Source organism: Notolepis coatsorum (assembly GCF_963971535.1).
Source record: "Notolepis coatsorum genome assembly, chromosome: 9".
NCBI classification, from domain to species: domain Eukaryota; kingdom Metazoa; phylum Chordata; class Actinopteri; order Aulopiformes; family Paralepididae; genus Notolepis; species Notolepis coatsorum.
Window position 1 is genome coordinate 74,278,925 of NC_140173.1, and position 15,569 is coordinate 74,294,493.

Sequence of the window (15,569 nt, forward strand, 5' to 3'; positions counted from 1 at the left end):
AGGCATCTATCGAGGGGGCGAGTCTAATGGAGGTGGGGATGCTGTTCCACAGTTCAGGGGCTGCGATAGCAAAGGCACGGCCCCCCCTGAGCTTGAGGTTAGACCTCCGGACTGTCAGGAGCCTCTGATCGGCTGACCTGAGGGACCTGGTGTTGGAATAGGGGGATAGGAGGTCTGAGATGTAGGAGGGGGGGTGACCATTAAGGGCTTTAAAAACAAAGGAGAACCTTAAAATCTATCCTGTAGCGTACTGTGAGCCAATGAAGGGAGGCAAGGACAGGGGTGATGTGGTCTCTCTTGCGGGTTCCGTTCAAGTCTGGCAGCAGCGTTTTGTACCAGTTGTAAGCGGGACAGGGAAGACTGGTTAATGCCTATATAAAGGGAGTTGCAGTAGTCTAATCTAGATGAAATGAAGGCGTGGATGACTCTCTGAAGGTCTGCAGGGGAGAGAAGGGCTTTGAGTTTGGCAATGGTGCGTAGTTGGAAAAAACATGCCTTTACCACTGAGTTCACTTGTCTGTCAAATTTAAATTGTGGATAAAAAATGACACCTAGGTTCTTGACATAAGGCTTGACCAGGGAGGACAGGTTGCCAAGGCTGTTGGTAAGGGTGGTGACAGCGTCTGGGGGACCGAAGAGGATTATTTCGCATTTGTTTTGATTTAGTTGTAGAATGTTTTGTGCCATCCAACATTTAACATCATCCAGGCAGGATATGAGACTGTTAAGTAGAGACTGGTTGTTAGGTTTCAGGGAAACGTAAAGCTGTGTGTCGTCAGCATAACAGTGAAAAAAGATGTTGTGCTTCTGAATGATTGGACCAAGGGGTAGCATGTAAAGGGAGAACAGGATCGGGTCAAGGATGGACCCTTGCGGGACCCCACAGGAGAGGGAGGTTGAGGGGGAGGTGCAGTTGGCGATGTTGACAGCAAAGCTTCTATTTGTGAGATAGGAGGAGAACCATGCTAGTGCAGTGTCACTGACACCAACCCCATGTTGGAGACGATCTAATAAAATGGTGTGATCAACAGTGTCGAAAGCTGCACTGAGGTCAAGCAGCATAAAAACAGAGCAGTCAATGTTGTCAGCGGCGAGGAGTAGGTCATTTGACACTTTAAGGAGGGCTGATTCTGTGCTATGGCCAGTCCTGAACCCTGACTGAACCACAGTATGTGTGTGTGTGTGTGTGTGTGTGTGTGTGTGTGTGTGTGTGTGTGTGTGTGTGTGTGTGTGTGTGTGTGTGTGTGTGTGTGTAGGTGTGTGTGTGTGTGTGTGTGAGAGAGAGAGAGAGAGAGAGAGAGAGAGAGAGAGAGAGAGAGAGAGAGAGAGAGAGAGAGAGAGAGAGAGAGAGAGAGAGAAAATTAAGTACATTTGCTGAAATACAGTTGTTCTTAATTGTCTCACTTGCTATGTGAGAATGTTAGTTATTATGTTCTCAATGCCCCTTGCATTGTATGAGAGTTTGCTAGTTCTAGTGCTACCCCTTTGTACATTGTGGCTGTGTCTGACAAAAGTTAACAATAAATAATGGTATTAGGAATACATTTGCCTCCTGCGTGAACTGTGCATAGCTGAATAGACTGTATTTTAATGTCTGTCATATGGTGGTACTTGGAGAGCCAGCTACGTTCACAGGTGGTACTTGGTGTAAAAAGGTTGAGAACCACTGATATAGATAGTTATTAATATTTATTATTGTTATATTGTAGAAATGTGTGCGTTGACATGTCTGTAAAGTCTCGACTACATTGAAAATGAGGGTGACCTCAATTGTAATTTAGAGAATAAATAAAGGTTGATGATGACCAAACATAATCCCAACATAGATAGGAGGTGTACTGTATGTCCACTGCTACCGCAGCTGAACACAAGTTGGTTGGAACAGCAGCCCAACAAGTACACAAGTTGGTTGCCGCGCTGCCGCTCGCTTGCTCCTTGGATTTCATTTGGGACGTGCGCTTGCCTGCGCGTGGGGGCGGGGGGGCGCGGCCAATCAGAGAAAAGCCGAACACAAGTTGGTTGCCTTTAATATTCACGCGGCAGGCATTGTAGGAAATAACAAATTCCTATACACAGGGTATCCACTGGGGGGCACTGTTGACTATGAATTAAATGTACTGACTTCTTTCCAGTCAGCCATTTGATTCTGATCTACAATATTCGTGAAGTTATTGAGTTGTTAAAGGGGCACTTCACCAAAAAAACAATGGCCCTCATTCACGAAGCGATAATTACAGAACATAAAACATAAAGACAGAAAACACTCTCATCACAGACAAGCTGGATGTGGCCAAATATCTAAACATATTCTTTACAAACATAGCCACGACAACACTGGTTAATAAACTACCCTCCCACTCAGGGCATTTTGGGGTAGAACACATCCTAGCCTACTACAAAAACCTAGGGGTCCGCAAAGACAACTTCAAACTGGAAATGGTAACAACAGATGAGGTACTCAAAAAACTGAGCGCCCTCCTACCTAAAAGGCCACTGGCCATGACAACATCCCCTCCAAATTCCTCAGAGACTCTGGCTCAGACCCACTCCAATTTTCAGCCATCGACTAAAAACACACTTATTTAATCAATATCTGAACTGAATATCTGTCTTTTACTACTATGTACTCAAGAAAGACTGTAGCACTCAAGTTTGACACTGTTTGACAAGCAATGTTACTTAGCTGCCAGAGTTGTACCCTTTCCTTCCTTTGGGGGCGACAGTGGAGGTAGAGCAGTCGTCTGGTAATCCGGAGGTTCCCGGTTCGATTCCCGCTCCTCCCGGGCAGTGTGTCGAAGTGTCCTTGAGCAAGACACTTAACCCCTAATTGCTCACGATGAGCAGGTTGGCACCTTGCACGGTCGCCTCCGCCGTCGGTGTGTGAATGTGTGAGTGAAAGCGCTATATAAATGCAGCCATTTACCATTTACCTTCCTGCACAGAACTTGTCTCTTTGGATAAAAGCGTCAGCTAAATGACTAAATGTAAAATGTACAGAGCTGAATGCCACTGTTACCAAACAAGAGTTTCTCAAATATTCCATCTTATTAACACTTTCAGTGCCAGCAGGGGGCGCACGATTTAGTGCTTGAATGCCCAGCATCCACTTCAATGTTAGCGTTAATAACGCCTAATCTATGTTTTATATGTCTAATCTGCCCGTCGCTTATCAATGACTCGTTTTCCAGTCAACATTGTCGAAGCGGATTGTTTTTTTATCGGTTAATTTTCGTTTTATAGCATTTTGAAAAGCCCTCGTTTTCAAGGAAAATAAAAAGATTCCATAATAAACGCCCTGTACTGGAATATTCTAGAATACACAAAAACGTTGACATTTTTCAGCCTATTTATGAATCTTTTGAAATAAACGCTAGATTATCGATAGTATATGTGTACGTATGCACGCTATATAGGCGATCTGAAAAATCGATTCTCTGATTTCCTCAAAGCCATCGCCCACACACACACACACACACACACACAGACATAGGGCGAACGCTGAGAGCTCAGCGAATACAACTCTGATTATACCAAGACTTGTAAAATAGATTCCTTACCTCAGATTAGATGTTCTCCAAAAAGATCATTCCAATTCCTGATCGCCATTCCAAAAATCGATCGTTTTTATTGATCCAACGCTGGGTGCTCGAAACACATATTCCACGCTGTTCTGAGGTACCAGAATAACTGCAATAGGCTCGGGTTACATGCCTGAGAAGTAAAATGTGGATTTCGGATTTTTCTTTTCTCATCCATTTTTATTGAGTCCATTCCAAAAGGGTGCATTACCATCTGGGAGACGATAGGGGGCGCTTTTTTCACATCTGAGCTCCTGATGGGGCTGGTTTCCCAACGAGAGACTCGGTTGATGAAATATGAATTATAATAAAAAAATAACACGCTAATTGTCCTGATGGGCATTCAGGGGGCGGGCTGATAACACGTGTTATGTCGTGGTGGGCACTGAAAGAGTTAAAGAACACGCCAACATTTTGGGAAATTAGCTTACAGTCTTCTCCAGAGAGAGACAATAAGATAGATACCAGTTTCCTCTCTGAGCGGTCATCTGGCTGCACGTTAGCCTAGCTTAGCACCAGTGATGCCGGTAACGCGTTACTAAGTAACGCGTTATTGTAATCTGATTACTTTCCCCCGAAAATAGTAATCTAACGCGTTAATCTTTAAAAGCCAGTAATCTGATTGCAGTTACTTGTCCAAGTGGCTGTGCATTACTATTTCGTTACTATCTCATCATAAATTCATAATGCAGGCGGAATGCAGTATTTTATTTCGTTTTCGACAGTCAAAAATACATTTTTGAGCTGTTTTTCTTATTTGGGAGTGACGTGGTGTGGCAGTGAAAGGGTTACACAAGAATGTGTCCTCGCGGCGTGACTGGACTCTCTGTCTGTGAGGGGTCCTACTAATCACCCCAAAGTACCAGAAAATACCAGAAAATACCAGAAAATACCAGAAACTACCCCAAAGTATACCCCAAAATACCAGAAACTACCCCAAAATACCCCAAAATACCAGAAAATACCAGAAAATACCAGAAACTACCCCAAAATACCCCAAAGTATACCCCAAAATACCAGAAACTACCCCAAAATACCCCAAAGTATACCCCAAAATACCAGAAACTACCCCAAAATACCAGAAAATACCAGAAAATACCAGAAACTACCCCAAAATACCCCAAAGTATACCCCAAAATACCAGAAACTACCCCAAAATACCAGAAAATACCAGAAACTACCCCAAAGTATACCCCAAAATACCAGAAACTACCCCAAAATACCCCAGAATACCAGAAAATACCAGAAAATAACAGAAACTACCCCAAAGTATACCCCAAAATACCAGAAACTACCCCAAAATACCAGAAGATACCAGAAACTACCCCAAAGTATACCCCAAAATACCAGAAACTACCCCAAAATACCAGAAAATACCAGAAACTACCCCAAAGTATACCCCAAAATACCAGAAAATACCAGAAACTACCCCAAAATACCCCAAAGTATACCCCAAAATACCAGAAACTACCCCAAACTACCCCAAAATACCAGAAAATACCAGAAACTACCCCAAAATACCCCAAAGTATACCCCAAAATACCAGAAACTACCCCAAAATACCCCAAAATACCAGAAAATACCAGAAAATACCAGAAACTACCCCAAAATACCCCAAAGTATACCCCAAAATACCAGAAACTACCCCAAAATACCCCAAATACCAGAAAATACCAGAAACTACCCCAAAGTATACCCCAAAATACCAGAAACTACCCCAAAATACCCCAGAATACCAGAAAATACCAGAAAATACCAGACACTACCCCAAAGTATACCCCAAAATACCAGAAACTACCCCAAAATACCCCAAAATACCAGAAAATACCAGAAAATACCAGAAACTACCCCAAAATACCCCAAAGTATACCCCAAAATACCAGAAACTACCCCAAAATACCCCAAAGTATACCCCAAAATACCAGAAACTACCCCAAAATACCCCAAAATACCAGAAAATACCAGAAAATACCAGAAACTACCCCAAAATACCCCAAAGTATACCCCAAAATACCAGAAACTACCCCAAAATACCCCAAAATACCAGAAAATACCAGAAAATACCAGAAACTACCCCAAAATACCCCAAAGTATACCCCAAAATACCAGAAACTACCCCAAAATACCCCAAAATACCAGAAAATACCAGAAACTACCCCAAAATACCCCAAAGTATACCCCAAAATACCAGAAACTACCCCAAAATACCCCAAAATACCAGAAAATACCAGAAACTACCCCAAAGTATACCCCAAAATACCAGAAACTACCCCAAAATACCAGAAAATACCAGAAAATACCAGAAACTACCCCAAAGTATACCCCAAAATACCAGAAACTACCCCAAAATACCAGAAAATACCAGAAACTACCCCAAAATACCCCAAAGTATACCCCAAAATACCAGAAACTACCCCAAAATACCCCAAAATACCAGAAAATACCCCAAAGTATACCCCAAAATACCAGAAACTACCCCAAAATACCCCAAAATACCAGAAAATACCCCAAAATACAGTATTGTATATTTGCATATCTTGTATGTCACAAATGTAACAGTACTGTATATCTGTATGTCATGTATGTCATAAATGTCATGATTAGATTAGATTAGATGATTAGATTAGATTTTTATATATGTATCTGTATGTTGTGTATGTCATAAATGTCATTAATTAATTGAAAATGGGGGATCCTGATGTAAACAAGACGAAAGTCTTTCTCTGGTCTGCATCCCCTTAACAATTGTGTGTATTGAGTTGTACTCTACTGTACCCATTCTGCAATCTGTTAATTAAAGTTTTCAATCAATCAATCAATCAATCAATCAATTCAATCAATAAAAAAACCTGTCCAGTAGAGGGCAGCAAAAGAAACTTCTGCTATTTTCTAGAGCTAGCTACTTCTTCTCTTGCTCCTCCTTTTCCCTTTTCCTCTAACTTCATCTACCACCATCACAGTCATCCTTTCTGGAAAAAAAAAACCATGGCATACACACGGGGACAAAAGAAGAAAAGATGTCAGATATGCAAAGATTTGTGTGAAAAACCATTTATTGAATGTCATGAATGCAAGTCAATCTTTCATGCCCCCTGTGTGTCCATGACTGAAAGACAGATCCACACCTGGAACAAGATGGACTTTTTCTGCCAGCAATGCACAAGAAGCCCATTTAGTTTAGACAAAAGTCTTAAAAGAATTCAAGGTGCAACAGGAGTGGAAGACATTCAAAGGAAATGTAAAAATGAAAAGGCTTTGTTTAAGCATTATGGGATTAACTTTCCTGCATTCAGTAATGACACCATCATGGCCCCTACAGATACTGTCTCACTCGACATCTTGACCAAATATCAGCCTCCTCTAACATTGGAGTACAGACCCCTGAAGACGGGTGCTGATGGGAACTGTTTGTATAGGGCTACCTCTGCAGCTTGTTTTGGGACAGAAGAGTACCACAAGCTCTTAAGAGTTCTAGTGACCATTGAAATGGCGGAGCATCCATGCTGGTATGATCAACAACATAAGAATTATTGCTCTCCATACCGGGATAATGACTATATCATTATCTGTGATTACCAACACTATCTAGAAACAACACCCTTGCTGGGCACCTACTCGGATATGAACCATATCATTGCCCTCACAGCAGTGCTGGGAATTCCAATACAGAGCTATTTCCCACCTGGTGAGTATATAATTAAGCAATACTATATGTATGTATGTATGTATGTATGTATGTATGTATGTATGTATGTATGTATGTATGTATGTATGTATGTATGTGTGTATGTGTGTGTGTGTGTGTGTGTGTGTGTGTGTGTGTGTGTGTGTGTGTGTGTGTGTGTGTGTGTGTGTGTGTGTGTGTGTGTGTGTGTGTGTGTGTGTGTGTGTGTGTGTGTGTGTGTGTGTGTGTGTGTGTGTGTGTGTGTGTGTGTGTATGTATGGAACTGCTGCCTCCGCGACCCGACCACGGATAAGCGGAAGACGATGGATGGATGGATATATATGTAGTGGCCGCCTGTCATTCCTCGATGTGCTGACAGGCGTCACGATGCACCCGTATTTAGTTCTCTACTCAGTAACAAAGTTTGTGATGTAAATATGGAAGAAAGTCCAAGTTGCGGCTGGTACAGTTTGCAAGGTTTTATTGTCCAAAAATGAATGATAGTAAATTAATGGGTAAATCAGAACAGTTGTCAATTGCTCTATTTGTCAGTTCCAAACGGTGAAACAGGTAGGAAAAATTATTCTTCATAACAGGTGCATAACAGGTGCACCTGTCACAGTAATTAGCTAGGTTACTTATAGAGGTGGGGCTATAATGGAGGTGGTTTGCCCCCTAGTGTTTAAACATAAATACAACCTCTAGTGACCTCTAGTCTAAACAATGTAAGTTCTAATATTCTAACAATATAAATCCACCAAGTCGGTTTCTGCTTCTACAATATATATATATATATATATATATATATATATATATATATATATATATATATATATATATATATATATGTGTGTGTGTGTGTCATGTACCTGAAAATGAACAGACAATACACACAATATACCAGAATGTTACTGTAAAAGATGATCAAAATCATTGTTTTGCATATAATTAATAATAAGAAATTAATAATAACACATTTTCTTTCTTTTATGTTTTTATAGTTTCCAGAAGTTTTTCACAGCCTCCATTGACACAGTTGGTCAAAGGAAGAGGGATCCGAGCAAATCGCACGAATGTTACCATCATGTGGACATCAGTGTCTTGGAAGCCATACAACGAAATTTTTGATGTCAATCATTTTGTGCCTCTAGTTCCATTTTCAGCTCCTCCAAAAGAGAATGTGATCATCATCAGCCAAGAGGAGGACAAGTGTGAATCACTATTCAGTGAAGAAGACTTTCCCAGGCTTCGAACCAGAAAACGTGCAAACACTGAAGACAACCACGACACAACTAAGACAACAATTAAAGTCAATGACAAAAGGAAGTGTGACCCTGACCTCCAAGACAACATGGTTAACGTAAACAATTTCAGACAAGATGATGACAACCGCTATGATTCACTATTCTCTGAAGACTTTCCCAGGCTTCCAACCAGAAAACGTGCAAACACTGAAGACAACCATGACACAACTAAGACAACAATTAAAGTCAATGACAAAAGGAAGTGTGACCCTGACCTCCAAGACAACATGGTTAACGTAAACTATTTCAGACAAGATGATGACAACAGCTATGATTCACTATTCTCTGAAGACCTTTCCAGGCTTCCAAAGACAAATTATGCAGACACTGAAGACAACCATGACACAACCAAGACAACAATTAAAGTCAATGACAAAAGGAAGTGTGACCCTGACCTCCAAGACAACATGGTTAACGTAAACAATTTCAGACAAGATGATGACAACCGCTATGATTCACTATTCTCTGAAGACTTTCCCAGGCTTCCAACCAGAAAACGTGCAAACACTGAAGACAACCATGACACAACTAAGACAACAATTAAAGTCAATGACAAAAGGAAGTGTGACCCTGACCTCCAAGACAACATGGTTAACGTAAACTATTTCAGACAAGATGATGACAACAGCTATGATTCACTATTCTCTGAAGACCTTTCCAGGCTTCCAAAGACAAATTATACAGACACTGAAGACAACCATGACACAACCAAGACAACAATTAAAGTCAATGATAAAATTAAGTGTGACCCTGACCTCCAAGACAACATGGTTAACATAAACAATTTCAGCCAAGAGGAGGACAACTGTGAATCACTATTCAGTGAAGAAGACTTTTCAAGGCTTCCAACCAGAAAACATGCAAACACTGAAGACAACCATGACACAACTAAGACAACAATTAAAGTCAATGACAAAAGGAAGTGTGACCCTGACCTCCAAGACAACATGGTCAACATAAACTTATTCAGGCAAAATGATGGTTCAATTAAGTCTGAACTAGTTCATCAGTTTCAGTCTGCTGTTATGGTTGACACCATAAACAGCTTTGACCCAACAGAGTCTGAATCAACTTGTCTTCAAGGCCGTTTTATGGAAATAAACAGAATCTTCGCCTTGATCTCAGGTGTACCAGAAGATAATGTGTTGAGGCATGTCCCTAAAGGAATGAAACAAAACGAATGTTTCTTTATAAACAATTCCCTCAATAGAATGAGAAGAGAGAACAATCAACACAGCATTTTTGTTGATGACTGTGGAGTCTGGAAGAGCACCTCAGGTAACACCTCAAAAACACACTATGTGCTAAAAAATGGTCAACTGACACATGTACATTTTAGACAGGGGGTATATGGCAAGATAAGAAACAAGGTCTGGCAGAAATTAGACCCACAACCAGAGGCAACATATATTGTAATAATGGGCCGTTATTACACTAAACTTAAGAGGGATACTAATTTCATGAGGAGGATAACATGGATTGAGAGGCCTCCAGGATATTTTCCAGTGAACAGGGCCGACATTGCAGTGTGGGAATATCTAGGCACATTCCCCATAACACTCAGTTATCATGCAAATGCTAAGAAAAATCCATCTCAGTTTATCAGAACACAAACAGAGGTGACTGAAAGAGTGGCTCAGGCGGTACAAACCCAGACACCTCGTGATGTATACGCACAGTTAGTTATGGAAGATGAGGAAAATGCACCTCGAGATTTAAAACAAGTCAGGAATATAAAACATCAAGTATCAAAAGACCAGAGGCCTTCTGGTAATCGAACCAATACTGCTGATGAGCTTCAGACAGTTCTGAATATGTTGCAGGAAAATCATTATGTTCAGCAAATAATTTCTAGGAAGGGAAAACCACCTTGTGTCATCCTTTACTTTGATGAACAATTAGAAGATGTTAGAAGATTTTGTTGTGGGCAGGATGCTACATCTGTTTTAGGAGTGGATCGCACATTTAATTTGGGGGCTTGCTTCTTAACAGTGACTGTGTTCAAAAACCCAAAACTTTTTAAGAAAGAGACTGGAGAGCCACCATTATTCATTGGGCCACTGTATTTGCACTGGGACGGCAGCTTTGAGACTTACCATGATTTCTTTGCCCATTTGAAATCAAAGTTGTCGGTGGCATATTTAGCAACAGAAATAAATATCAGTGAGGACATAGTTATTGGATCCGATCAGGAACGGGCTATTTTAAAGGCCATAGAGTCTTTGTTTCCTGAAGCAAGTCATATTTTGTGTTCAAAACATATTCGGGATAATGTGAAACATTATCTAACACATAAAGTGGGAATGGATGCAAAAAAGAGAGCAGTACTTGAGAATAAGCTGTTCCATAATGCTAATTCTCTTACCTACTGTAAAAACGAGTATGACTTTTGTGAAAAGGTACTTGAACTTGAAACATATATAGAATCAAATTGCCCAGAGTTCACTACATATTTCTCTAAGTTAATACCTACATTGAAAAAGAAAATAATGGAGACAAAGAACAGAAAGAAATGGATTCCTGATAATTGGACAAATAATAATTGTGAAGCAATGAATCATGTAATTAAGCTGGCTACTAATTGGAAACCACAAAAGTTACCAGATCTGATATTAAAACTCCAACAAATTTCTCAACTTCAAAATATAGATGTGCGCAGATGCCTTCATGGCCAAGGTAATTATACTTTAAAGCCAGAATTTAAAAGATATGAGGTCCCCAATGTCATATGGGACACTATAACTAAAGATGAGCAGAATGAGCTATATTTAAAGTTCTTGAAAGTTAAGATGGTACCTAAGGCTAAAACAATAGAATCAAATGATGGTCAGTTGAGCATTCCAGTGGTACCCCAGCTAGCCAAAAAGCCTGGCCAAAAAAGAACGGCAAAAAATGAGCGAACAACTTCAAAAAGAAGAAAAGTGAAGACATAAGTATGTTCACTTCATGCATGCTCATAAGAGATTTGATTTCGTTTTTTATATTTTTTTATATATGTTTTTTTTAGATGACACAGAATTTTTTATTTATTTTGTATTTAACCAGGAAGTCCCATTGAGATACAAGATCTCTTTTGCAAGGGAGACCTGGCCAAGATGACAGCAATAACATTTGCAATATATCAGACAGCAATGTTTTTGTGTTTACATGTATTGTTTATTGTATATATGCACTTTTATTATGTTCTTGTGTGATGTATACAATATACAATACATGTAAACACAAAAACACAAAACAGAATAGTCTACATAATTGTAAAGGTGTATGACAGTAAAATACAGGGTAATACAGTAATTTAGCAGTTTTGCAGTTGGGACCCGACTACAGAAAGCAGCGAAATTCTTTTTGTAGGAAGTTATGTAATACAGATTTAAATTTGTTGAGAGAGACCAGGGTATCTAAGTGGATATGGTCTTGTAGCCCATTCCATGACCAAGGTGTGAAGCTTGAAAAAGCTGTTCTTCCTAGTTCAGTGTGTATTCTAGTTTTTTAAGTAGCCATCTTGTGGACCTGAATGTAATGTAATGACACAGTTAGAATGTCCTGTTATGTTGTCATGTATAGCCTATAGTTGTCTCTTTTCTTCCGTCCTTACTGGAATTTGGTTCAAAAATGTTATACTGTTCTGTTATTATTGTTGTTGATGTTGTTTTGTTATTGTTGAACATTTAAAATAAAATTGATAAAAAAAAATGTATACTGTTTGTTCAGTGTTCAATACAGATGTTATTACATTTGGAGATTATAATATATTAAAATAAACATTTGTTTTGAAAATATGTGGTACTTTGGGAATGGGAAATGGACTCCACATATATAGCACTTTCCTACCTGCACAAATAGCTTTATAATTGCCTCTCCTTCACCAATTCACACATGCACTCACAGAGCAATGGCAGCCAGATGGTGCTAGCCTGCTTATTGGAGTCATTTGGGGTTCAGTGTCTTGAAGGACACTTCGGCATGTGAACAGAAGGAGCTGGGATTCAAACCACTGACCAAACCATTGACCATATGATCATTAGTTGACCTGCTCTACCTCTGAGCCAGTATTTTCTGGTACATTGAGGTATACTTTGGGGAACTTTGAGGTTCTTTGGGGTATTTCGTGATACTTTGGTATTTTAGGGTATACTTTGTGGTATACTTTGGGGTATTTTAGGGTATTTTGGGGTATTTTCTGGTATTTTCTGGTACTTTGGGGTATACTTTGGGGTATTTTGGGGTAGTTTCTGGTATTTTCTGGTATTTTCTGGTATTTTGGGGTAGTTTCTGGTGTTTTGGGGTATACTTTGGGGTATTTTGGGGTAGTTTCTGGTATTTTGGGGTAGTTTCTGGTATTTTGGGGTATACTTTGGGGTAGTTTCTGGTATTTTGGGGTATACTTTGGGGTAGTTTCTGGTATTTTCTGGTATTTTGGGGTAGTTTCTGGTATTTTGGGGTATACTTTGGGGTATTTTGGGGTAGTTTCTGGTATTTTCTGGTATTTTCTGGTATTTTGGGGTAGTTTCTGGTATTTTGGGGTATACTTTGGGGTATTTTGGGGTAGTTTCTGGTATTTTCTGGTATTTTCTGGTACTTTGGGGTATTTTGGGGTAGTTTCTGGTATTTTGGGGTATACTTTGGGGTAGTTTCTGGTATTTTCTGGTATTTTGGGGTATACTTTGGGGTATTTTGGGGTAGTTTCTGGTATTTTCTGGTATTTTGGGGTATTTTGGGGTAGTTTCTGGTATTTTGGGGTATACTTTGGGGTATTTTGGGGTAGTTTCTGGTATTTTCTGGTATTTTCTGGTACTTTGGGGTATTTTGGGGTAGTTTCTGGTATTTTGGGGTATACTTTGGGGTAGTTTCTGGTATTTTCTGGTATTTTGGGGTATTTTGGGGTAGTTTCTGGTATTTTGGGGTATACTTTGGGGTATTTTGGGGTAGTTTCTGGTATTTTCTGGTATTTTGGGGTAGTTTCTGGTATTTTGGGGTATACTTTGGGGTATTTTGGGGTAGTTTCTGGTATTTTCTGGTATTTTCTGGTATTTTGGGGTAGTTTCTGGTATTTTGGGGTATACTTTGGGGTATTTTGGGGTAGTTTCTGGTATTTTCTGGTATTTTCTGGTACTTTGGGGTATTTTGGGGTAGTTTCTGGTATTTTGGGGTATACTTTGGGGTAGTTTCTGGTATTTTCTGGTATTTTGGGGTATACTTTGGGGTATTTTGGGGTAGTTTCTGGTATTTTCTGGTATTTTGGGGTATTTTGGGGTAGTTTCTGGTATTTTGGGGTATACTTTGGGGTATTTTGGGGTAGTTTCTGGTATTTTCTGGTATTTTGGGGTAGTTTCTGGTATTTTGGGGTATACTTTGGGGTATTTTGGGGTAGTTTCTGGTATTTTCTGGTATTTTCTGGTACTTTGGGGTATTTTGGGGTAGTTTCTGGTATTTTGGGGTATACTTTGGGGTAGTTTCTGGTATTTTCTGGTATTTTGGGGTATACTTTGGGGTATTTTGGGGTAGTTTCTGGTATTTTCTGGTATTTTCTGGTACTTTGGGGTGATTAGTAGGACCCTCTGTGGGTGACTCTGCTTTGGCCCAATCACATTCCCCATCCACAGTCTGCGAATCAGAGGCAGAGTAGGGCGGGTCTTCACTGCACGTCATGTGACATATGCGCCAATCGTCTGACAGCAGGGCTCCGTTGCATTCGTCTGAGAATTCCACCCCAAAACGCTTGTCTAAACGAAGTGAAACCGCAAGAAGACTAGAGAGACATTTATAAAAACAATTTAATAGTTACAGTTGATATAATTGAATAGTTCAGCCTGCATTTGTTAGATGTGAATGGATACACTGGTTTTGTAAAACCACTGGCTGGCTGCTCTAATGCTCTCCCACAGTTCTCCAGGTGGGAGAACTCGAGTGACAGAGAGAGGGGAGAGAGACACACACACACACACACACACACACACACACACACACACACACACACACAAGCACAAGCACACGCACACACGCGCACACACACACACACATACATACAGAGAGGGAGAGAAGGGATTATATTATAATAATAATAATAATAATAATAATAATTATTATTATTATTATTATTATTATTATTATTATTATTATTATTATTATTATTATTATTATTATTATTATTATTATTATATTAGAGATGTAGGCTGTCTGGGTGGGGTTGGAGAGAAAGAGGCATGGGGTGAGAGAGAGAGAGAGAGAGAGGGGTGAGAGAGAGAGAGAGAGAGAGAGAGAGAGGGGTGAGAGAGAGAGAGAGAGAGAGAGAGAGAGAGAGAGAGAGAGAGAGAGAGAGAGAGAAAAGCTCTTATTTGCCAGATTTACAGTTAATTTACATGTTAAAGAGAGACTGCTTGTATGTTTATAGAGAGACATTTATAAAAACAATTTAATAGTTACAGTTGATATAATTGAATAGTTCAGCCTGCATTTGTTAGATGTGAATGGATACACTGGTTTTGTAAAACCACTGGCTGGCTGCTCTAATGCTGTGAGCATCATAGACTGTTGCTTTACCATACTTGATGGTACAGAAGCTGAAGCACTAGTTTAACAATTTACGTTATGTGCAGAGAAACAAGTTAAAAACAATTTATGCACTTTCAATAAAGCGTTTAAAAAAAACTGTTGGGGGAACGACGACGACTTCGTAACCTAGTTACTTTCAAAGTAACTAAGTTACTCTGATAATCAAGTAATCAGTAAAGTAACTTGGATTACTTTTTAAAGGAGTAATCAGTAATCAGTAATCGGATTACTTTTACAAGTAATCTGTGGCATCACTGCTTAGCACAATGAATGGAAGCGGACATGTACGGGTAGCCTTCGGGAGAGGTGTTAGTTGGACAATGCGTAGGCTACCTGTACATGTCTGCGTCCATTCATTGTGCTAAACTAGGCTAACATGCAGCCACTCCAGCCAGATATCTTTCTACTGAATGCACAGAGGCCAAACTGGTATCTATCTTCTTGTCTCTCTCTGAAGAAGACTGTAAGCTA